Below are 26,096 nucleotides of genomic sequence, written 5' to 3'. Positions count from 1 at the left end.
AACCCTAACGTTCGCTTATGGTCAATCCTACGCTTAACGAATCACATAAGTCATTCGAGTACCCTCGGCTCCACCATTTTTAATAAATTAACCATTAAGAATTTTAAGGCGATTCTTTTGCGAGTACTCTACCAACTGCCTAATCCACTTTACATAATTGTTTCATACTCCAATTAGTCATCTAAGGGCCTTAACCAAGGTCTCAAAGTAAAGTGAGGGGTAAAGGTTCGTTCGTGAAACGCCGTTACTTAAAACGGTCGTTTCTCCTAAACCGTAACTCGGATCTAAGCAAACCACATACCAAAACGAAGCTTACGACATGATCTAGCTAAAAATGGCAAATTTAAAGATTGGTCAGTGAGTTATCTGGTCCGAGATTCATGTACAACAGTCTAAGGAAAACGGGCATTACGACGGCTATATTTACGAGTTTTCCAAGTTTCTCACTACACCAAAACCTCACCAAACAACCCACAATTATTAACACATCAAAACCTCAACTACATAATACTATACCAGTCCTTATTCTCCAGATTCTTCATCTCACCCAACCACAATCAAGTTCTATTAACTATAACAAGATTCATTCACCAAATCACTCCAATTTCAAATCAAACTACTAATAATCAAAGATCATGCTTCTCATTTTGAAAACCAACCATCAAACTCACTAATAGTAAAAGTAAAGGCTATGGTTTGAATTTTATACCTTCCTTGGTAGGTGTTAAGTTGCTAGGAAGCCTTAGGGAGCCTCCTACAAGCTTGATCTTTCCAAAGAAATCAAGAACACAAAGTTAGGCTTTGAAATTTCTAAAAGTACGATTGAAAGAACTGTAAAAATGAGGGTCTTACCATAATTATTTGGACGATACTTGTGAACAAGAGTTGTAGGCCATCTCAATACCTTTCCAACGAGCTATAGAACATAACATTTGAGTGAGTATTGAAGGAGATATGACAATTTGAAGTTGCTGGGTTTGTTTTGGCCGAGAGCTACTCTTCATGGGAGCAAAGTCAAATTTTTAATTTTTGTGTTATGATATTTTGCTTGGTTGATTTCCTTTTTGGCTTGACAAATTTTGATCTTTTACCATGGTAACTTTTGCATGGCCAAGAATCAACCAACAACACACTTCTTTTTGTCATGCTTATGTCACCATGCTTGTGTCACCTTTTTAACACATGTCCTTTCCTTGTGGTTTGATGATGTCACAATCCTTGGCTTCTTGTACAAGCTTGTCTCTTGGTCGCTTATTTATTTTACGGTTCGCTTAACTTTCGTTCTCGTTCGTCGTTTGAGGGATCATATCCGGGATTTTATTACTTGGGTTCCCCTAAACCTTTCTCAATATTTTATATTCCTTTTATGATCCTCTCTTATAATCCTTGAATTTAAATCCTTTTTGTTATTCCTAGTGAACTAACAATGAGATTTACAGAAGGGGGGTTGAATGTAAATCTCAAAACTTTTTCAAGTTTTGAGCAGTTTCAAAGGCTGTGTGTTTAAGATAAACAAGTGTGTGAATTGCTTTAAGCTAATACAGACAGATATATATTCAAACACAAAAGTACAGAACACAACAGACCTTAAAAACTTTTCTGGTGGATTTGTTGTTCCACCAGAGATGGTATTTCAGAAAATCTGTGATTCAAGAAGTTGATCACAGCTGCATCCTAGTACAAACTAGATAATTTTTCTCTCAAGATTTTTCTAAACAGCTCTAGAAAAATTCTATTCTAATTACTAGCTGCTACTTGGTTTATATAACACCAAGTTTACAAGTGAAGACAAAGATAAAAAGTACAATAATAAAATAAGTTCTCCACTTGTTTCTTCTCCATTTTACTCCAGTGCATTGTTGACTATTGCCTCTTTATGCTAGAGTAGAACGGCTGCTTTTTCTGATGTTCCTGAAATAGGCTACCACATCTCAATTGTCTCTGTCAACCCATGTGCCTCTGTTTGTAGGTACAACTACCACTTGTCAACTGCTATTTAACAGAACATCCGTTGAAGCCTTCATCCGTTGATGGCTTTATCCATTGATGTGTTAGCAGTTGAAGCTCTATCCGTTGATGCACTCATCCGTTGAAGGATGTTATCCGTTGAAGCTTTAGAGACATCCGTTGAAGCTTTGTTTCTCATCCGTTGAAGGTCTTTAAGTTATCCATTGACACCATTTCATTTATACAAAATTACAAGGCATGAAATATTTACAATTGGCCTTCCTATCTGCATATCCTTTAGTAGTCAACATGACTTATAATTTCCCTCAACATTTAAGAATTATATCTCAAATTCAGAGACTGAAATGTGCTACAACACTAGACTTATTTCTAAGTAAAGCTACACCATCAACGGATAGCCAAAGTGGTCTTATCCGTTGAGGCTACAAACACTAGATTTCTACTTAAGTGTTTTGTTAAACATATCATCAAACTAATGCACATATATTCCTAACAATCTCCCCCTATTTATGTCTATAAGAATTGTAGACATAAATTCAAGGTTAACTTGATGATAACAAAACACTTAACAAATATATGAACTGAAACTAAGTAGAAATTTAAAAGTGCTGCAAAAGTGTATGTACTAGAAGGTAATTGAAGATTTACAGTGTTTCCAAGGGTGCTCCTCTAGCCTGAGCAAATCATCTTTTTCTTCTTTGATCCCTGGTTTTCTTTCCTAGCCCTTTGTCATTTTCCTCAATTTGGAGTTGGAGTTGTCTGAAGAATTCAGCTTCATCTTCATCACTGATATCCAACTTAGATTGCATTTCTTTGAGAGTTTCATTGCTGGCAATATTGAGTTGGTCTTCAAGTCTGAAAAATCTTCTGACTCCTTTATCATCTCTGAATTCCATCAACCAATGAGGTGATTTGTGAATTGTAGTTCCCCTTTCTTGAATGAGTAAGGTTCTGGGCAAAGCATTGGGCTCCCTCCAAGTTTTCCTTATGTTGGCAATCTTGTTGAGAATTTCAGTCTTGGCAGTCCTGGTAAAGCCAAAATCCTTTTGTATGGCTGAAAAGACTCTGATCAAGGTAGAGTAGCCTTCATTCAGAATCCTGTAGAGAGGCCATGTTCTTTCCCCAGCTCCTTTGTATCTGAACACCAATCTCTCTGGTAGCTGTCTGTAAGCAGCAATTCCCCTTACATCCTCCAGCTCATCCAGATAGAGTTCAATGTCTGAAATTTCTTTTATGTCACAGATATGAACATAATCATCTTTAGAAATGGGTGGCTTAGGGTTAGGTTTATGTTTTTGAGTGAATTTCTTAGAGTTTAGGGGAGGTGTAGATTTGGATTTTCTTTTCTGTTTCTTTGGTAGTGGAAGAGTGGTTAAAAAGGTAGGCAAATTGATGGTGTCCCAATCAATAGGTTCCTCTTTTGGGATGATTGGTTCACCATGAATGTTTATAGTGGGATCAGCAACAAAGGGTTCAGGTATGGAAGGTAGAGATTTAGTTTCTTCAATGTTGCCTTCACTCCTTCTATGTGCCTTGGCCTTTCTTCTGTTTCCCTTCTGTCATTCCTCTTTTTCCTCCATGCTTTCACCAAATATACTCCCAAAAACCTCATCTAAGTTTGCAATCTTGTCTTCACCCCTGACTTCAATTCCTTTCTCATTTTCAACTAGACTTGACTTTAGCTTTTGTTCAAGCTTTGCTTGTGCTCTTTTGTCAGCCTTGAGTTTTTCAGCTTCTTTCTTTAACCTTTTGGTTTCTTCCCTCTTGGCTATTGAGAATTTGGGATGTCCTTGCATCACACATATGCTCTTTCCCTCTCTAAAGATAATAGCCATGTTTCTCCTTACTGCCTCATCCATGGTCTCCTTGTGTTTTATGATGCTTGTACCCAAAACTTTGTCTTCATCAGGCTTTGGAAGAGGAAAGTCCACTTCTTTCATCTGAGCAAAGTCAAGAGGGTTCTTTGCGGAGTCCTTGCTGGATCTGGTGTTGGGCTTGAGAACCATAGGTTTTAGATTCTTGAAAGAAGTCTCTCCAACCTTATTTCTCCTTTCTGGCTTGTGCTCCATATTGATTGGTTCAACCTTTGTGCTATGTTTCACAGATATTGATTTATCTTGTGTTGAGCCAAACAGCTGTTGCATCCTTTCATCAATTCTCCTCCTTTGCTCTTTCACTTGAATTTCAGCTGCTGCTAGCTGGATTAAATCAATTCCATCAGGCTTTCCTTTGATTTGAATGATTGGAGAAGTAGTGATGGCAGGAACTAGCACTTTAGATATTTGGATTTTTGTAGATGGCTCTCCTTCCCCTTCCCTTTTACTCTCCCCCTTTTTATTATCATCAAGGAGAGGGGTCAAGCCCTGTGCTTTTGCCAGCTGCATAAGTAGATTTGTTTGAGATTATTGGTTGTGAAGAATGGTGGCCACAGAATCTTCAATAACTTGAACTCTGTCTTCCAATTTGGCCAGCCTCTTTTCAGTATGTGATTCCTTTTTCAATCTCAACAAAATGTCCTGCATTGTACCAAAGGGCATGACTGAATCCAATTTTTCAGAATTGTAGGATTTCAAGTCAGCAATATCCTTTCTGAGTTCATCCACACTCAGATTCTGTCTTACTTGCTGCAACTTCATGAGATGCAGTGAGTCCAAGTGAGCTGTAAGGATAGCCTTTGTACCAGCATGAGAAGTTTTCTGAATGGCCTGTTTGATAGAACTGATTTGTTTGACTAAGGAGACATTGAATTGCCCTGTTGTAGACTCCTTTGTGAAGGCCCATTCAGGTAGATTTGGAATAGAACTAGGGCCTTCATCTCCCCCTAAGTTCATGCTTCCATCAGAAGAAACAAAGTCATCATCATCAGAATTTACTCCAAATTCTTCAAATGACTCACCAGCTGTTGAAGGCATCTTGTTAATAGAAGTTTTGTCCCTTTGAAGAGATGTTGTTGTATGTACTAGATGTAGTGTCTTTTCTACCTCCATATTGCCCTGTGCAGCCAATACTTGATAGGCTGAAACAGGATGAGTAAAAGTGTCAGCATCCAAGGAAATGTTATCAATTACAGCTTTGTAATGTTGCTGAAATTGTCTTTCCTTTTCAGCATCATTCACAATCATTGACTCACTAGCAATGGCTGGATCCATCCTTATATCTGCTGTACCTGCTTTTCTCTCATTTTCTCTATGTTCTTGCATCAGGGGCTCCCCCTGGCTCACACAACTCACTCCCTCACCTTCACCTAATAAGGTGGTACTCCTCTCACTTACTTTTGCCATGCTGGAAGAAATAGCATGCATATTTGAGCTCTCAATCTCTCCTTTTGCCTGGGAGCAACCCAGCCTCTCACTCAAATTGTCACTCCCTTCCCTCAGTCCTAGAAGTGATTGTACAGTAATCAAGTCTTCTACACTTGGAATTGTTTCAGTTGTGTGTGTAGAGACTATCAACGGAAGAGGAATAGCCGTTGAAGGTGAAACTGATGGTATCAACGGATAACTGCTGTTAAGCTTATCCGTTGAAGAACAACCACTTGTCAACGGATGAGTGATATCCGTTGAAGAAGAAAAAGAAGTAGAAATTGAAAGTGATATAACTGTTGAATCTGTGTAGATTGATATGAGTTTTGGTGACACAGATCCTTCAATTACATCTGAAAGAATTTGCGGGTGATCCAACAAATCATCTAAAAGATGATGATCACCTGTATTTGAGTGGGGCTCCTCCCTGAGTTGTAAAGAGGGAGAATCAGGAATTGATGGGAATAACATATCCACATCTAGAGATGGTGAAGAAGTGTGTGGTGATTGATGTGTGTTAATTGTGAGAGAATGGGGCTGTGACTCCACATTTGTTGGAGCCACATCAAACTGAGTTTGAGAAGGCATAGATACAGATGGATGTATCTGTGCAGTGTGTGCACCCTGTGTAGAAGATTGGGTTCTAGCTCTCTTTCTTCTAATAAAGGCTTTTGTTGGTGAGTGTTTGGCTTTAGTGCCCCTCCCTCGTTTGTGTGTTCCTGGTTGGGAACTATTTTCAATAGTTACATCCTTTTGGGAGGATGCAGCTAGGGATATGCTAGTAACCTTTTCAACCACCACAGCTTTTTGAGAAACTGTGGCTTGGCTAGCTTGGGAAGCACTTTTTTCTCCTTCCTTATCCTGGGGGTTTCTTTGATGTTCACCCCTCCCCTCACCACTCACACCCTGTTCACTCCCCTCAGGGTTAATGGTAGGTGTTACAACTGTTGTCTTTTGAGAAACAACAGAGGTGGTTTTCTTTGTCTTTGATTTTGAAAGTTTAGTTTTGGTGACCTTGGTAGGAATCTGTTGGGGCATTGTCACAGATTCCATGGCCACACTAGAAGATAAAGAAATAGAGGGGTTGGAAGAAGTAGGAGTTGTAGAAGCAATTACCTCACCTACCTGAGGTGCATTCATGATTGGTAAATATACCAATGGCACACTGCTGTTGAGATCCATTCTCAATAAATCTGCAAGAACTCTTTTCTCTTGTGCCCAGCACTTGAGTTTATTATTCTCATTCGTAATGACCAAACCTTCAGCAACATGGTTAGCCAATAACATAAAGAATCTAGCATAATAGATGTTATTAGGTCTATTAGCTTTGTTACCTAATCTAGTACCCAATTCTAGCATAACATAGTTGCTAAAATTAAAATACCTATCAGAAACAAGCATATAGAGCATATTAACAAGAGATGAAGTTATGGCATCAAAATTGCTAATTTTCCCAGAGAAAACCTTGATAAAGGCATCCCCAAGAAAACTCCATTCTTTCCTAAGGCCTTTTCTTTTAATACTCCCTAAACTAGCAGAGTTAAGAGAATAACCTATGGAATCTAACATGCTGGATACATCATTATCAGTGTGTGGTGTCATGGCATTGTTCTCAGGTAATTTAAAACATGCTAGTAAGTCATCACAGTTAACACAGTGATTTTTACCTTTGAGAGTGAAGGAGATAGTCATATCTATGGAGTTGAACTCAGCAGTTGTCCAAATCTCCTCAACTACTTCACAGTAAATCGTTGGGGCTTCCAGCATTGTATAGCTAAGTTTACAGTTTTTGTTGAAGTCCATCATTTTGTGATAATCTGAGTGGGCTTCATTCTTTTCTACCAAAGCTATGAAATTGTTCTTCTCATAGATGAACCCAGATTGAGACATAATCTTTACTACTGGTACCATTGTTGTGAGTAGAAATTGCAGAGAATAACTTGAAGGTTTTGCAGAGAGAAAATGGTAAAAGCTTTGAAATTTCAAGAAAGCGTAAAGTAAAAATGAAAAATCAGAAGGGCTTATATACTTTCTCAAATTAAAAAAAACATAAATAAGAGATTAAACAATAAATATGTGTAAGTGAATTTCAGCCGTTTAAGAATAAACTGTAAGTATTCTGAAAACTACCTTTAAAACAAATACATACAGCTGTATGTATGAGTATCAACGGTTAAGACAATAGAATCAACGGCTGTGAAACACTTGAATCGACTGATGTGATATTTCAACAGATAAGGTAAACTGTCATCCGTTGAAGATCACTTCAGTTTTATCCGTTGACGGATAAAACTTTCAGAAATGTATATGACTTTCAACGGATAATGAACATCCGTTGACAGAACAATTTTGACTTTCAACGGATAGGGAATATCCGTTGATGGAATTATCTATGTTAAAAATCAAATATGTTCTTGCAGCTTATACATTTCAGGCTTCAATTCAAATTGCAATAAGGACATGAATTTTAAGAGTAATTAAGCATACCTAGCTCACTTACCAATCTTGTGAATGTTGATTCATCAAGTGGCTTGGTAAATATGTCTGCAATTTGTTGTTCACTTGGAACAAAATGAAGTTCCACTGTACCTTTCATCACATGTTCCCTAATGAAGTGGTACTTGATATCAATGTGCTTGGTCCTTGAGTGCTGCACAGGATTCTCTGTTATGGCTATGGCACTTGTGTTGTCACAAAAAATAGGAATTCTATCAACATGTAGTCCATAATCAAGGAGTTGATTCTTCATCCATAACACTTGAGAGCAGCAACTTCCAGCAGCAATGTATTCAGCCTCAGCTGTAGAAGTAGAGACTGAATTTTGCTTTTTGCTAAACCATGATACAAGCTTGTTTCCCAGGAATTGGCAGGAGCCTGTTGTACTTTTCCTGTCTATTTTACAACCTGCATAGTCTGCATCTGAGTAGCCAATTAGATCAAAACCAGACTCTCTAGGGTACCAAATTCCTAGATTTGGAGTCCCCTTGAGATATCTGAAAATTCTTTTAATAGCTACTAAGTGAGATTCTTTAGGGTCAGCTTGAAATCTAGCACAGAGACATGTAGAAAACATTATATCTGGTCTACTGGCAGTTAAATATAAAAGTGAACCAACCATGCCTCTATAACTTGTAATGTCCACAGACCTTTCAGTCTTATTTAATTCAAGTTTGGTGGCAGTGGCCATAGGAGTTTTTGCAAATGAACATTCTATTAAGTCAAACTTCTTTAAAAGATCATAAATATATTTAGTTTGACTAATGAAAATTCCATCACTAACTTGTTTAACTTGTAAACCAAGAAAATAGGTTAGTTCTCCCATCAGGCTCATTTCATAATTACTTTGCATTAGCTTAGCAAACTTTTTACAAAGCTTATCATCTGTAGATCCAAATATTATATCATCTACATAAATTTGAACAAGTATACTAGAGCCATTAACATTCCTAAAGAAGAGAGTTTTATCAACAGTACCTCTAGTGAAGTGATTCTCCAAAAGGAATTTTGATAAGGTTTCATACCAGGCTCTAGGTGCTTGCTTCAGTCCATAGAGTGCTTTCAACAGATAATACACATAGTCTGGAAAATTTGAATCTTCAAACCCTGGAGGTTGACTTACATAAACTTCTTCCTCCAATTTCCCATTTAGAAATGCACTCTTGACATCCATTTGATAGACTTTGAAATTGGCATGGGCTGCATAGGCTAGAAAAATTCTGATGGCTTCAAGTCTTGCAACAGGAGCATATGTCTCATCAAAATCTATTCCCTCTTGTTGAGAATAGCCTTTAGCAACCAATCTGGCTTTATTCCTTATGACAATGCCATTTTCATCCATTTTGTTTCTGAATACCCATTCTGTGTCAATAGGACTCTTGTTCTTTGGTTTGGGTACCAGCTTCCAAACTTTGTTTCTCTCAAATTGGTTCAGCTCTTCCTGCATAGCTAATATCCAATCTGGATCCAATAAAGCTTCTTCCACTTTCTTAGGTTCCTCCTGAGATAGAAAACTACTATACAGACATTCATCTTGAGTAGCTTTTCTTGTTTGCACTTTAGATGATGCATCACCAATGATCAGTTCAAAGGGATGATTCTTGGTCCATTTCCTTTGAGGTGGAAGATATACTCTAGATGAGGTGGCCTCAGTATTGTCATGATGTGAGACAGAGTGTTGATTAGTTGAAACTCCCCCTGAGTTGTTGGTCCTTTGCAGGGAACTTGGAGTTCTATCAACTGATGATGTAAATCGATTATCCGTTGATGAACTATGATCAACGGATGCTTCATTTTGTACTTCAATGGATGATGCATTATGTCTTTCAACGGATACTGCATTGCCTCTATCAACGGATGCAGAATTTTGTGCATTATCCAAGGGCATGTTTTGAATCCCTTTTGAAGTGTCATCTCCATCAGTCTCCTCTTCACTGTCATCATAATATATCTCAATATTGTCAAATTTGAGTCTCTCATGGTGTCCCTCATCTGTTAGTCCATCAATCTTTTTATCATCAAACACAACATGCACAGATTCCATAACAATGTTGGTTCTTAGATTGTAGACCCTATAAGATTTTCCAGCTGAGTAACCAACAAATATCCCTTCATCAGCCTTTGCATCAAACTTCCCTTTATGGTCAGATTGATTTCTCAGTATAAAGCATTTACATCCAAAGACATGAACAAAGTTTAGAGTTAGTTTTCTTCTCTTGAACAATTGATAAGGAGTCATGCCTTTAGCTTGATTGATCAAAGAAATATTCTGAGTGTAGCAGGCACAATTAACAGCTTCAGCCCAGAAATATGTTGGTAACTTTGATTCTTCAAGCATTGTTCTAGCAGCCTCAATTAAAGATCTGTTCTTTCTTTCAACTACCCCATTTTGCTGAGGTGTTCTTGGAGCTGAGAACTTATGCATGATTCCATTTTCTTCACAGAACAGCCTCATTGTCAAATTCTTGAACTCAGTTCCATTGTCACTCCTGATATTCCTAACCTTCAAGTCAGGATGATTATTGACTTGCCTGATGTGATTGATAATGATTTCACTTGCTTCATCCTTTGATCCAAGAAAATAGACCCATGAAAACTTTGAGAAATCATCTACAATCACTAAGCAATATCTTTTTCTTGCAATTGACAATACATTGACTGGTCCAAACAAATCCATATGTAGCAGCTGTAATGGTTCATCAATTGTTGTTTCAAGCTTCTTTTTGAATGATGCTTTCCTTTGTTTGCCTTTCTGACAAGCATCACACAAACCATCCCTTGAGAATTCAACAAGAGGAATTCCTCTAACTAAGTCCTTTTTGACTAGATCATTCATTGTCTTGAAATTCAAATGAGATAGCTTCTTGTGCCATAGCCAACTTTCAACTGGACTTGCTTTGCTGAAGAGACAAGTAATAGATTCTGCATCAGTAGAGTTGAAGTCAGCTAAGTACACATTTCCTTTTCTAACTCCAGTTAGAACCACTTTGTTGTCTTTCTTACTGGTGACAACACAGGCTTCAGAATTGAAGGAAATTGTATTCCCTCTATCACATAGTTGACTGATGCTCAGTAAGTTGTGCTTGAGACCATCAACTAATGCAACTTCATCAATGATGACATTCCTTGTTGAAATCAAGCCATATCCCATAGTAAACCCTTTGCTGTCATCTCCAAAGGTTATGCTAGGGCCAGCTCTCTCCTTAAACTCTGTGAGCAGGGAGAAATCTCCTGTCATGTGTCTTGAACAGCCACTGTCCAAGTACCATAGATTTCTTCTGTTTCCCTGCACACCATAAAATCAATCAAGTTGATTTTGGTACCCAAGTTTCCTTGGGTCCATTCATGTTAGCCTTTCTCCTAGACTTCATTCCTCCTGCATCTTTAGACTTAGGTAACTTTGAGTCAACCTTGATCTTAGATGTAGTTGGTTGAGGTGTAGGGTTAGTCACAGAATCATTTAGCACATTTGGAATTTGATAAGGCATGGATTGTGCAAACATGTTATTCCACATAGGCATATTGTATGGCATTTGAGGCATACTAAATGCAGCAAGATAAGGATTGTTAAAATATGGCATGTTTGCAAAATGTGCATAAGGATTCTGTTGAGACATAACAGGCATAGCATGCAGAGGTGATGCAGACATATTAGGCATGGAAGAGGGTACATGTATGGGAGTTTTCTTAATAGATTTGCAATTAGCAGATAGATGATTAACACTATTACAATGCACACAGCTTTTTCTAGGAGCATACTTATCAGGTGTGTAATTGTTATGTTTGTTAACCCCTACCTTCCCATTTCTATTAGATTTCCTTTTAGTTTCCTTTTTATCCTCAACCACTTTGAGCCTATTCTTTAACTGTTCTAAGGTCATGTGTCCTATATTCACCTTACTGAAATCTTTGGATGTGCTTGCTTCTTCTTTGACAAAGTTCTTGGAAGTTGAACCAAACTTTTTGTTGAGTTTCTTTAGATTTTCACTTTTAGAAACATCTGCCTATTTTAATTGAGGAACCTTCAACGGATGCTCCTTTTCTTCCTTCAACGGATAATTTTCATCATCCGTTGATTCCACATCCGTTGACAGCCCTTCAATTAATTCCATTTTCTTTTTGTTTTTATCCCAGGCAGTCTCACAAAATGATTCAATTCCTTGGACCTTGACAATTTGAGCACTAACATCCCTAGATGTCTTCCAGGCTTTAATCACCTCTTGCTCTCTCTCTAATTGATTAGAAAGTATTTCTACTTTCTTAACAGATTCAGCTAGTTCATTTTCAACAGATATACAATCTAGCTTAGTTTTCTCTAGGTCAATCAACTTATCTTCTAACACAGCATTTCTATTACTTAAAAACAGATTGTTCTCTTTAATCCTACTATTTTCTTTAGCAAGAGATTTAAGAGACACACGCAAGTGATACAATTCAGTAGACATGTCATTAAAAGCATCATTGCACTCTTCTTTAGTAAGCTGTGTTAAATCAGTAGTGATTACCTGGTTGCTTGATGAACTAACTTCATTTTCCTCAGAATCAGCCATGAGAGCCAAGTTGACATATTCCACATCTTCATCCTCTTCTTCTCCATCAGCTGCCCAGTCTTTTTCTTGAGTAATAAAAGCCTTCTCCTTTTGCTTGAGCAGATCAAAATATTTCTTTTTGTAATCTACTTGGTCAAATTTCTTCTTTTCAGAAGTTGGCTTTCTGCACTCACTTGCAAAGTGTCCACTTATACCACAATTGAAACACTTGAACTTGGATTTGTCCACCATGTTCTTATGAGGTTTAGTGGCTCTAGTGTTTTTCTTAAATTTCATCTTTGCAAATCTTCTGGACAGAAATGCAAGATGCTCATCAATACCATCAGAGTCATCTTGGCTGGAGTTGTCTTCAGTCTCAGCAACTTGCTCCTTACCCTTGTTGATTCTGATTTGCTTGTGCCATCTTTGGAGTTTAATGTTGATCTCACAGTTTCTTGTCTGCATTCTTTCTCATTTTCAGCTACCAAGGCAACTGAACCTCCTTTCTTTCTTCCCTTCTCCAATACCTCATCCTGTTCCAGCTCTAGTTCATAAGTCTTCAAGATTCCATATAATCTTTCAAGAGTGAAGTCCTTATAATCTTGAGAGTTTCTCAAGGAGACAGTCATGGGTTTCCATTCCTTTGGCAAGGATCTTAAAAATTTAAGATTTGAATCCTTCACCTGGTACACTCTACCATACAGCTTCAGTCCATTCAACAGCTTTTGGAATCTGTTGAATGTGTCATTTAAAGATTCATTTTCTTCAAAATGAAAATACTCATACTGTTGAATGAGAAGCTGCATTTTGTTTTCTTTTACTTGTTCTGTACCTTCACACAGTAGCTGAACTGTGTCCCAAACCTCTTTGGCAGTTGTGCAATTTATCACATTATCAAACATATCCTTGTCAAGACCATTAAACAAAATGTTCATAGCCTTCTTATCCTTGTGGACTTCTTCTGTGTCTTCCATTGTCCATTCTGCTCTAGGTTTTGGAATGGATTGACCAACAACAATTGTGGCTGTAGCAACTGTGGCTACTTTGTGGGGAATGTGAGGACCATTCTCAATGCAGTTTACATAACCTTCATCTTGGGAGAGTAGATGAAGGTGCATTTTCACCTTCCAATGGTGAGAACTGTCTTTGTCAAGAACTGGGATTTTTACTCCAATATCCTTCTTACTCATCTTTGTTAGTTTCCAAGAACTTTAAACTCTTTGTGTGTCAAGAGCCTGCTCTGATACCAATTGTTATTCCTAGTGAACTAACAATGAGATTTACAAAAGGGGGGTTGAATGTAAATCTCAAAACTTTTTCAAGTTTTGAGCAGTTTCAAAGGCTGTGTGTTTAAGATAAACAAGTGTGTGAATTGCTTTAAGCTAATATAGACAGATATATATTCAAACACAAAAGTACAGAACACAACAGACCTTAAAAACTTTTCTGGTGGATTTGTTGTTCCACCAGAGATGGTATTTCAGAAAATTTGTGATTCAAGAAGTTGATCACAGCTGCATCCTAGTACAAACTAGATAATTTTTCTCTCAAGCTTTTTCTAAACAGCTCTGGAAAAATTCTATTCTAATTACTAGCTGCTACTTGGTTTATATAACACCAAGTTTACAAGTGAAGACAAAGATAAAAAGTACAATAATAAAATAAGTTTTCCACTTGTTTCTTCTCCATTTTACTCCAGTGCACTGTTGACTATTGCCTCTTTATGCTAAAGTAGAACGGCTGCTTTTTCTGATGTTCCTGAAATAGGCTACCACATCTCAGTTGTCTCTGTCAACCCATGTGCCTCTGTTTGTAGGTACAACTACCACTTGTCAACTGCTATTTAACAGAACATCCGTTGAAGCCTTCATCCGTTGATGGCTTTATCCGTTGATGTGTTAGCAGTTGAAGCTCTATCCGTTGATGCACTCATCCGTTGAAGGATGTTATCCGTTGAAGCTTTAGAGACATCCGTTGAAGCTTTGTTTCTCATCCGTTGAAGGTCTTTAAGTTATCCATTGACACCATTTCATTTATACAAAATTACAAGGCATGAAATATTTACAATTGGCCTTTCTATCTGCATATCCTTTAGTAGTCAACATGACTTATAATTTCCCTCAACATTTAAGAATTATATCTCAAATTCAGAGACTGAAATGTGCTACAACACTAGACTTATTTCTAAGTAAAGCTACACCATCAACGGATAGCCAAAGTGGTCTTATCCGTTGAGGCTACAAACACTAGATTTCTACTTAAGTGTTTTGTTAAACATATCATCAAACTAATGCACATATATTCCTAACACTTTTAATCATGTTACCTTATACTCATTTCTTTCGGTATCTGGTGGATTTTCGGGAAAAATCAAAGCGTCCGGATTCGAATTCTAACGACCTTTACATACACTCATTTACTTTATGGAATACTAATACGATCTTAGAATTTCCATAAAAGTACTCCTATATAGCGTGGTCTGATAATTTTCCTTAATCAGCATCATCAGCAAAAGTTACTATTTATCCGTATTTCAAAAATTCTAAAAATTGGGGTTATTACAATGATGCTGTTTATCAGAATGGCCAATCCACTCTATATTCAGACTCTCAAAAATGGGCCTTTCACTCCTATGGTTAGAGTTAAAAAATCTACAGATGGTGATATGGTTATTCTAGCTCATTATGCTTCAAAAGACCCTTCTAAGTACTCTGAGCCTGAGAAAGAAAAATCTCCCGGATAGTGGCTTGCAGCTGATATTGATAGAGTCACTTGACAATGTAATGTATAATAACATTGTCAACTGTGACACTGCCAAGCAGATCTGAGAAAAGAATGAAATACTATGTGAGGGAACTGAGGAAGTTAGATCTAATCAAAGAAGGATACTGATTTCACAATATGAGGGTTTCATGGCCAAGCCAAAAGAAAGTATCACTAATGTGTTTGAAAGGTTCAATAAGCTGATAAATGAATTGCAAGTCCATGACAAATACTATGAAGCTGAAGAGGTGAATCTGAAATTTTTTCTTACACTTCCTGACCATTTGGAACAGACAATTTCTGCAATCAGAGAAGGGAGAGATCTAAGCAGGATAACACTGGAGGTTCTTTATGGAATCTTAAAAACTTACGAATTAGAAATGATTCAAAGAAAATCATTAAGAACTGGTCAAGGGCATGTTGTAGATGGTTCAAGTGCTCTAATTGTCAATGAAATCCAAACCTCTAATGATGAGCCAAGATCCCAAACTCCAGCTGCCTCAACAAGTGAGCAAAGAATAAATGATTCACAAGAACAAGTCATACTGGAACTGGAAGAAGATGAGTTCTACACCCTTGATGAACTTGATGAGCTAGATCAGTCAATGGCCTATTTGGAAAGAAAATTCTCTAATATTAGAGTAAAGAAGCCAAGATACTTCAAGGGTAAAGGACAGTCTTTCAACAAAGACAGCAGCTGGAAAGGAAAAGGGACGTACACATCTTGTTAGGTCACACAACACTGTATATAGGGGTTTTATTACAATCAAATCGATTTCGAACACAAGTAACAATAAATAGATATATTCAATATAATAAACTCTGTTAAAATGGAACTGTTCTCTCTCAGTGATGAACAAATATCACTAAGAGCTGCTAGGTTATAATGTATGATCTTCTCGATAATGATAACACATATAGTATAAACCTATGTCTGTGTTTATATAGTATACAGTTACAAGATAACTTCTAATTGATATGGAATATAATTCTCTCTCCTAAAATATATCAATCAGATATCTTATACAAGTCTTTTTATTTTCTAACTCTTTCCATGCATATCTTCCTTTGTTTTAGTCTCGATCTTCTATCCTGTAAATCAGCTTCCTTCCTTAACTGTAAGTCCTCCCGCACTTAAGTTCTGATATGACCTTAAGTTCTGATATCTATCTTCTGACTTCCAGTAAGTACTGATTCCAATAAGTCCTGATATTTCCTGTTTGTTAAGATCTGAAAACTAAACATGAAATATATTAGGCATGACATCTCAAATATATCTAACAATCTCCCCCAACTTGTAAATTATGCAAAAATATACAAGTTAATAGATTTGATGATGTCAAAAACATTCAAGTTCAAATGCAATGAGAGTTTAATAAGACTATTAACTACAACTTACAAAACATGTAGCTTTACCAACATCACTGGATCAATCTGAATCCATAATGATTCTTAACAAAATATTTTACCAGCTTATCTTCAGCTTTTCTCAGAACTTCAACTAACTGTGCTTTGACCTGCATCAGTTCTTCATCTTTACTGTCACCAATTTGATAAATGGTTGTTCTGAGAGCTTGAATTGATGTTCTTTCAAGTCCATCACCAAGTATGATAACTCCAGGATGTGAAGAGTCTTCATTATAACATAATCATCTTCCTTTCAGAATAACTTCCACCTTAGCAGAGTTCTTCAGCATAGGAATTTCTCTTCCATCATCTTCAATAATCATTGGAATATATTGAGAAGCCTTTGTACCAGAGATTCTGAGAAGATCTCTTATAGCCTTCAAAATGTATTCTGACCATCTTCTTGTAATATCAGATTTTACTTCCAGAAGATAGTGAATATGTTGAAACTCTCTGACAGACTTCTTTAGCATATCAGTATCAGCTAGTGTGTAAGTTCTTCCATCATTGAGAAATAAGATCAATTTCTCTTTTAGATTTTCTTTATCATGAGCATCTATCATAATTTGAGCAGACAGCACTTTGTCAAGGTGCTTTTGTTTGATTTGTTCATATGGTTTGTCTGTCAACATGAAAGGATCTCTTAGAGTAACTTCTACTCCTGTTTGTATCTTCTCTTCATCAGAACCTAATCCAGCTCTATCTCTAGGTTGCTTGGCTCTTAACCCAAATGTTGCGAGTTGATTAATCATAAGATTAAATTTTGGTTCAACTGGAGTAGCTTTCTTCCATAACAGCTTCTTCTTATCAGCAATTGTCATCTTTTTCAAATCAACTTGAGCATTGCCAGTAGTTGATGTCTTGATAGCTTGATCATAATTTGTTATTTCTTCTATAGCTAGCTGTTCTTCATTCTGAACAACTTGAGTAGTGTCAGAGGTTGTTTTAGATTCTTCAATTAACTTTCTTCTCTTCAGAATTTGAACAGTTTTATCTTCTATCAAATCATCATCATGCATTGTAGCTTGATAGACTGGAACGGAAGAACTTATCTTTTTCTGAATCTTTAAAGGTTCATCAACCTTTTCTTTTCCCTTTGACTTAGGATCAATCTCAGTTTGTGATCTAGTCTTAGACTTTGAAGCCTCAGAATTTGACTTTTTCTTGATCACAATGCCTTTTTCCTTAGGCCTTGGAGGTTTCTTTGCATCAGAAGATTTAGACTTTAGATTTGTCTTCTTAGCTGCAAATCTAGCTTCTTCCTCCTTGAGAGTTTCTAAATCCATTCCTGGATTTTGTTTCAGAAATAATATTCTAGCCATCTCTTCATCAAGTGTCTGGATTTTAGGATCTTTGTAATAAACAGTAGTCTGCTTCCCTTTTAGCTTCAGAGTTTATAAAAACTTCTGAGAGTCTTTAGATCCTGACTAAATCAGGATATCAGAACTTGACATCAGACTTTGCTTATCAGAACTTGACTTGTCCAGTGTAGAAGATTTTCCTTTAACTTTTCCTTGACCTCTGCTCTTATCAGAGTTTCCCTGGTCATCACCTTCATCATCCTTCTTCTTCATTATTAGAGTAGGTGAGGATTTGTACTTAACTACCTTCGCCCCCTTTTTGGCATTATCAGGAAGTAAGAGAGAGAGAAGAAGTTCAACTGAAGATTGGATCTCATCCAATTGAGCTTTCTGAGAAGCTTGATTTTGTAGAACCTCAGTAATTTGGGCCTGTTGCTTCTCTTGAATCTTCTCAATGGCTTCAATTTTCTCAAGAGTAGGTCTGATATATCTGTTCTTGTCAAGCTTGATCTGTAAATCTAGCTTATCAGCATTTTCTTTTAGTGTATCAACCTTATCATGAGTAATGGAATGTAGACCATGAAGACTTCTTGTACTCATAGCTGTAACCTTGAGTTGAGTCTTGAAATCAGAATTTGACAATAACTCATCAGCTTTTGACACATGTTCTGTCAGAATTTTGGTGCTTGGAATAAAATCTGATTCATTCCACTTCTTGGTCCACTCAACTCCCCTGTGAGTTTCTTCCCAAGGTACAGGAGCATCCTGTTCAACAAATTTCTTGACCAATTCTTCCTTTCCCAGAATGGGAGCTGGAGTCTCAACAGAAACACTGTCTTCTTAACTTGAGGAAGATTCATTATGTTCTGATAACACAAGAGTGTGTGATGCAACTGGAGATTCAGGAATAACATCATCTAAATTCTGAGCATCAGAATTTATCTCCAGAGCTGGTGTAGATGGTATCTCAATATCTAAGATTGGAGAGTTGACTGTAGATGGCTGAGCTACTGTAGATGGAGCTTCCAAAAATAAAATAGTTGGTATAATCAGCCTTTGAAGATCAATTTCAGGACTTAATCCTGAACCTTTAACTGTTGTCTCTCTGACTGGAGAAGCAGAAGGAGTAATCACTGTATCAGGAACAGTGTCTTGGGCTTTAGCTGGAAGGGCTTCAGCTGGAAGGGCTTCAATGATAATTGGCTCTTCTGAGATCAGAGATTCCTGATCCCCTTCCTCATCTTCTTTAGTATCTTCTGATGGAGGCTTAGCATTATACCTCTTTGCCCTCATTTTATTCAATCTCCTTGCCAATGAAGGAGTTGCTGTTGCAGCATCAGAGCTTACAGATTTCCTCTTCAAAGTATCAGAACTTTGAGTTGCAGTTTCTTTCTGAGAAGTAACATTCTCAGCTTCAACTGTCACTGGTTCTAAAGCATGAACCTGTGCTTCCTTTTCACTGTAACTTAGGATATGTCGATTCAAATTCAACATTTGTTTGTCAAATCAGCACAAATTATTAGTAACCACAACTTTAATCAAAAAATTCATCTAGAAATATAGTTTAAGTGGATGAAGTAAAGATTAATAGGTTTCAATGATAACATTCACATTCACTTAATACGAGATAAACAGAGATTAAATCTTGCAATCAAAAGAGACTTCATTAAAATATCCAAAGAGTACATTCATGAAATTTATAAATTACACGCAAAAGATTAAAAGATAATCCTATTTTAAGATAGTGAACATCAACAGCCTTAGGCTAAGAAGGAAAGCTATCAACTAGTTCCTCCTACTGCTGACAAAAAACACTGCAAGACGGATGATCCGTTCTTGCTGAAGAAGAGCCTCTCTGCGTTCTTCTTCCAGGCGATTAAGATGGATTTGATAGTCCATCTGGAAGAACAAGAAATTTGTCTGAACCTCCTGTGGAATCATGTTCCATATCTCAGCAAGAATGGCAGTGATGTGCCATTCCTGTTCCCAGTTATCACAGCTAAACTCGACATTGAAGGTGTCATAGTTAATGAACATGTTGACTAGAACCATTTTGATGAAGGAAGAAAATGGTGAAAATTTACAGAGAGAGAAAATGATATTGTGTGAGAATAGACGATGATTTGTTTGAGATGAGATGTCGGTTAAATAACCAAAGAAATATCAAGGGACTAGAGGACTGATTAATAGTTATGCAAAAAAAATAATGATGCCTCTCCTCCCTAGACTAATGTGTAATAAGAACAGTCAGTAAAAATGAAAGTAGAGGTTAATGGGCACGAGAAATAAGTAATAATTACTGTGCACATGCAGTTTTTTGAGACAAACACATTTACCACTAACCCAAATGATTATGACTATTTTTTTTATCTCACCTAAATATATTCTAATTAAATATGACCATTTCAGTTTTTACTACAAATAAGTCAAGTAAAGAATAATGCCACGTAAGCATCAGGGATTCCATCAGGATTTAATATCAGAACTTTAACTTATATCAGATTTTAACAGTCATCAGAATATGGCTTCTGTACTTAAAAAGTGAATATCTTTTTCTGTGATTCGTCATACAAATATTGACTTGATTCTTCAGAGTTTAATCATCATAACTTTCATCAGAACTTGTCCTCAGAATTTATGCAAATGACACTTAACTGTTTGTCAAAAACAACTTAATCACCACAATAATTTTCATCATTCATATGGAGTGAAAGTGTGTGCATTCAGCAGAATATCAGATAAAGATTAAAGTCTGATAAACTTCAGTACATCTTAGAAATAAGGCATAACTAAGAAAAGTGCTTAAAATCTGTCATTAATCATGAAGTATACTATAGAAAAATTTATGCAAGAGTCCACCTCAACTGTTTGTGCTCATTTTATGCATCTTTTGAAATTCCTTTTTACAGTGGCTTCTCAGTGTAAGTGAGTCACAACTGCTTATCAGAATTTATGCTATTATCAGAGTATTTCTCCAGTAATCAGAGAATGTGAAAAGTCACCAAGAAAAATTTATTTGCTTTTCTAATGCATATTACTTAATACCAGCAATGCACTTGGGTCTTCCCTTTCACATTATTTTCTCTAGATCTCAAAGGAGTACCTGACTTTAATTTTCTTTTCTTTTCTTTTATTTTCTTTTCTTTTGATAAGTGAGGCTTATCAGCATTTAGTACATTCTTAAGATTTACTAACATCAGAATTTGACAGATAAGAAGCAAGAATCTAGAATCTAGTTTGTGACTTAGTAATAAGATACACAAAGTAAACTTGACTAAGCTCAAAATTAGAATTTGCTTGTATTAATGAGTTTCCACATAAACAACTAATTCAAACATAGGATTTCTAGTATGTTAAAGACTACTAGGTCAACATCTAGCACAGTTATCCTCATTGGATTGAATAGTCACAGAACATTCAAAAACACTTATCAGAGTATATAGTTCCACATCAGATAACAATCAGAATTTAATGAATTTCAATTAGAACACAAATTATATGAAAATAAAATAATCTGTAAATACTGATCATAAAGTCTGATGCATGAGAACAAAAACTAAGCAGATTTAGAGAAAGAACCTGAAACCATTCCAAGTTCATTTACCAGTCTTGTAAAGGTAGCTTCACATAGTGGTTTTGTGAAGATATCTGCTAGTTATTGATCTGTTGGAACAAAATGCAATTCCACTGTACCTTCCATCACATGTTCCCTTATAAAATGGTACCTAATGCTGATGTGTTTTGTCATTGAGTGTTGAACTGGATTACTTGTCATAGCAATTGCACTTTGATTATCACAGTAAATAGGTATTTTAGAAAATTCTAACCCATAATCCAGTAACTGATTCTTCATCCAAAGAATCTGTGCACAATAGCTTCCTGCAGCAATATATTCTGCTTCTGCAGTTGATGTGGAAATTGACTTCTGTTTCTTGCTAAACCAAGAAACCAATCCGCCTCTAAGAAATTGGCAGCTTCCACTTGTGCTTTTCCTGTCTATTTTGTATCCTGCAAAATCTGCATCTGAGTAACCTATTAGCTTAAAATCTGATTCTCTAGGATACCACAATCCTAGATCAGCTGTACCCTTAAGGTACTTGAAAATTCTTTTCACAACTATTAAGTGAGGTTCTCTTGGATCAGTCTGGAATCTTGCACAAAGACAGGTAGCATACATGATATCAGGTCTACTTGCAGTTAAATAGAGTAAAAAGCCAATCATACCTCTGTATTTAGCAATGTCTACTGATGAACCAGTATCTTTATCTAACTTGGTTGCAGTGGCCATGGGAGTGGATGCAGTTGAACAATCTTGCATTCCAAATTTCTTCAGTAAATTTCTGGTGTACTTAGATTGACAAATAAAAGTACCTTCTTCATTTTGCTTGACTTGAAGTCCCAGAAAATAGCCGAGTTCTCCCATCATACTCATTAGATATCTTGACTGTATTAACTTTGCAAACCTCTCACAGAGTTTGGCATTTGTAGAACCAAATATGATATCATCAACATATATCTGTACCAAAAGTAGGTCCTTTCCATGGTTGAGGTAGAACAATGTTTTATCAATTGTACCTATGTGAAATTCACTCTCCAGAAGGAATTGAGCTAAAGTCTCATACCATGCTCTAGGAGCTTGCTTAAGGCCATAAAGTGCTTTGTCAAGCCTGTAGACATGATTTGGAAATTTTGAATCTATAAAGCCTGGAGGTTGTTCAACATACACCTCTTCTTCCAATTCTCCATTGAAAAAAGCACTTTTTACATCCATTTGAAAGACTTTAAACTTTTTATGAGCAGCATAAGCCAAAAAGATTCTTATGGCTTCTAATCTAGCAACTGATGCAAATGTTTCATCATAATCAATACCCTCCTGTTGAGAGTAGCCTTTAGCAACCAACCTTGCTTTATTTTTTGTAATTATGCCATCACTGTCAGTTTTGTTTCTGAACACCCATTTTGTGCCAACTACTGATCTGTTCTTTGGTCTTGGCACTAGGATCCAGACTTTATTTCTTTCAAATTCATTTAACTCTTCCTGCATTGCTTGCACCCAATCAGCATCTTGAAGAGCTTCTTCCACTTTCTTTGGTTCAGTCTGAGATAGAAAAGAATGATAAAGACATTCATTTGATGTTGCAGTTCTAGTTCTGACACCTGCTTCAGGATCTCCAATTATTAAGTCAGGTGTATGTGATTTGGTCCACTTCCTTGCAGATTGAAGTTGACTTCTAGAACTGGATCCTCCCCCATGATCCATGCTGTCTCCATCAGCATTTTCTGATGCTCCCCCTATAGTCATGCTCTCTGAGACTTCAGAATTTGACTTGGATCCTTCAGGATTTGAAGTATTAGAGTTTCCACAATTATCAGAATTTGGCTCATCAGAACTAGATGAATCAGAACTTGAAGAGCCAGTGACAGGTTCTGATGCTTCTTGAGAGTCTTGAGATGTGGTAGGATCTTCAGCTTGCTCCCCCTGGATATGTGCATTTTCCTTTGGAGTTGTTACCACAGATTCAATGACATCAGTACTTACAAGATCAGAGTATAAGTCATCAGAATTTATAGAATCAGAATTTAAGTCTTCATTTTCAAATCTCAGCTGAACGTGATCATTGAAGTCTTCAAGTCCAGTAAACTTCTTATCATCAAAAGATACATTGATAGATTCCATGACAACCCTTGTTCTTAAATTGTAGACTCTGAAGGCTTTTGTGGAAAGTGGATATCCAACAAAAATTCCTTCATCAGCTTTTAGATCAAATTTTGACAGCTGTTCAGGATGAGTCTTAAGAACAAAACACTTACATCCAAATACATGAAAATATTTCAGATTTGGCTTCTTTTTCTTCACCATCTCATATGGTGTTTTTCCTTGCTTGTTTATGAGTGTAGCATTCTGTGTAAAACAAGCAGTCTGCACAGCTTCAGCCCAAAAGTAGGTTGGCAGCTTTGCTTCATCAAGCATAGTTCATGCAGCTTCAATGAGAGTCCTGTTCTTTCTTTCTACAATTCCATTTTGTTATGGAGTTCCAGGTGCAGAAAATTCCTGTTTGATTCCATGCTCTTTGCAGAACTCTTCCATGATTGAATTCTTGAACTCAGTGCCATTATCACTTCTTATAATTTTAATAGAATCTTTGACCAACTTATCCAGCTGACTGACATGATCAGTTAGAGTAGATGCAGTTTCATTTTTCTTGTGCAAGAAGAACACCCAAGTGTACCTTGTGAACTCATCCACTATAACCATAGCATATTTCTTCTTTGTAATAGACATGACATTGACTGGACCAGATAGATCAACATGCAGTAGGTGATAAGGATCAAGAATTGATGACTCAGTTTTTCTCTTGAAAGAAGATTTTCTTTATTTTGCCTTTTGACATGAATCACAAAGGCCATCAGGCACAAATACTGATTTTGGTAGTCCTCTCACAAGATCTTTCTTTACAAGCACATTTATGTTGTTGAAATTTAAATGAGAGAGTCTTTTGTGCCAATTCCGGCTTTCTTCAATTGATGCTCTACTCAACAGACAGATTGCAGAACCATCAGTACTTGTTGAAATTCTGGCTTCATAAATGTTACCATGCCTGTAACCTTTCAGAACCACTTTGCCTGTAGAATTGCTTACAACTTCACAGTGTTCTTCAAAGAAATCCACATGATAACCTCTGTCATAGATTTGACTCACACTTAGCAGATTGTGTTTAAGTCCTGAGACAAGAGCTACTGTTTCAATGATGACATTCCCAAGATTAATATTGCCATATCCCAGAGTATTTCCAATGTTGCCATCTCCATAAGAAACTCCTGGGCCAGCTTTCTCCACAAAGTCTGAGAGCAGGGCTTTATTTCCAGTCATATGTCCTGAACATCCACTATCCAGTCATAGGATGTTTTTCCTGTTGCCCTGCAATCACAAAGACCACTAATGGTTAGTTTTAAGGACATAGATTTGCTTGGATCCATTGGCCTTTTTAAGTTTGTTAGCATTTTTAGCGGATTTAATATCAGAGTTTATGCTAACATGTTGTTATCAGAACTTATATCAGACTTTGCATCAGACTTTACACTAGAAGGAATTAAAGTAATTTTCTTCAAAGATGGTTTTATTTGATAATAATCATAGTACAAACTATGATATTCCTTACAAGTATAAATGGAATTCCATAAACTACCACAATGAAAATAAGGATTTTGTGGCTTAAACCTAACATACTGACTCTTAACTCCTGACTTAGGAGGTAAAGAGTTTATATTCTTATTCTTCCTTCAAAAAGAAGCAAGATGGTTAGAGTTTTCACAATTATAACATTTCTTTCTGGGAGCATTAGGAACAGGCATATAATTATTACTTTTATTCACACCTTCCTTTCCATTCCTATTTTTCCTAGCTGCCTTTACCTTGTTGACATTCCTTATTTTTTTCATCTTATGCTTAAGTTGCTTCTTTGTCATTAAGCCTATGTTAACTTCAGCTGGTTTATCCTGTTCTAATTTGTCAGAAGTTGACTTTTCCTTAACTTCTGCTACAGACTCTTTCATCTTTTCAGAATCAGACTTTACATTTTTAGCTACAAACTTAACAGGATTCACCTTTGGCTTAGCAGTCTGTTTAACAACACTTGGCTCAATTTGTTCAGTTCCTTTTTCACTTTTATCATCTCCATAACCTAAGCCCTCTTTCCAGTTTCCACTACTTAATAAATTCTGAGTTGTTCTGCTAGAGTTAGTTCAAGTCCTGATAATCTCTCTTTCTTTTTCTAACTCATTTTTTAGAGATTGATTCAATTTTAGCACTTCATCTCTAACATTAAAAGCATCATCTCTTTCTTTCCGAGTTTGATGGAACATAACTAACTCTTTTTCTAAATAGTCATTCCTTTTCTTAAAAGCCAGATTTTCAGAAGTTAACCTATCACATGTTAAGGTCTGATCTCTATAGCTAATGAATATGGTTTTAAGATATGATCTCAACTCAATAATATCATCAGTATGAAAAGAATAAGTTATTTGAGGTACCTTCAATCATCAGTTTCAGGGCTGCCATCAGCATTTGCCATTAAAACATATACACCTCATCTTCAAAATCTGAAGAGTCTGTCCAGCTTTTCTTCTTTGTGACAAGTGCCTTGCCTTTGTCACTCTTTCCTTTTTTGTAGTCAGGAGATATGTGGCCTCTTTAACCACAATTGTAGCATTTGACATTTGAGTTGTCTCCTCTGTCAGATTTTGCATTTTTACCTTTATACTTTCTGAACCCTTTCTTATCAGAACTTCCACCTTTCTTGGAAAACTTATTTCCTCTTCTGAATTTCCTG

Source organism: Apium graveolens, chromosome 2 (assembly GCF_009905375.1).
Source record: "Apium graveolens cultivar Ventura chromosome 2, ASM990537v1, whole genome shotgun sequence".
NCBI classification, from domain to species: Eukaryota; Viridiplantae; Streptophyta; class Magnoliopsida; order Apiales; family Apiaceae; genus Apium; species Apium graveolens.
This window is presented reverse-complemented; position numbering follows the sequence as displayed.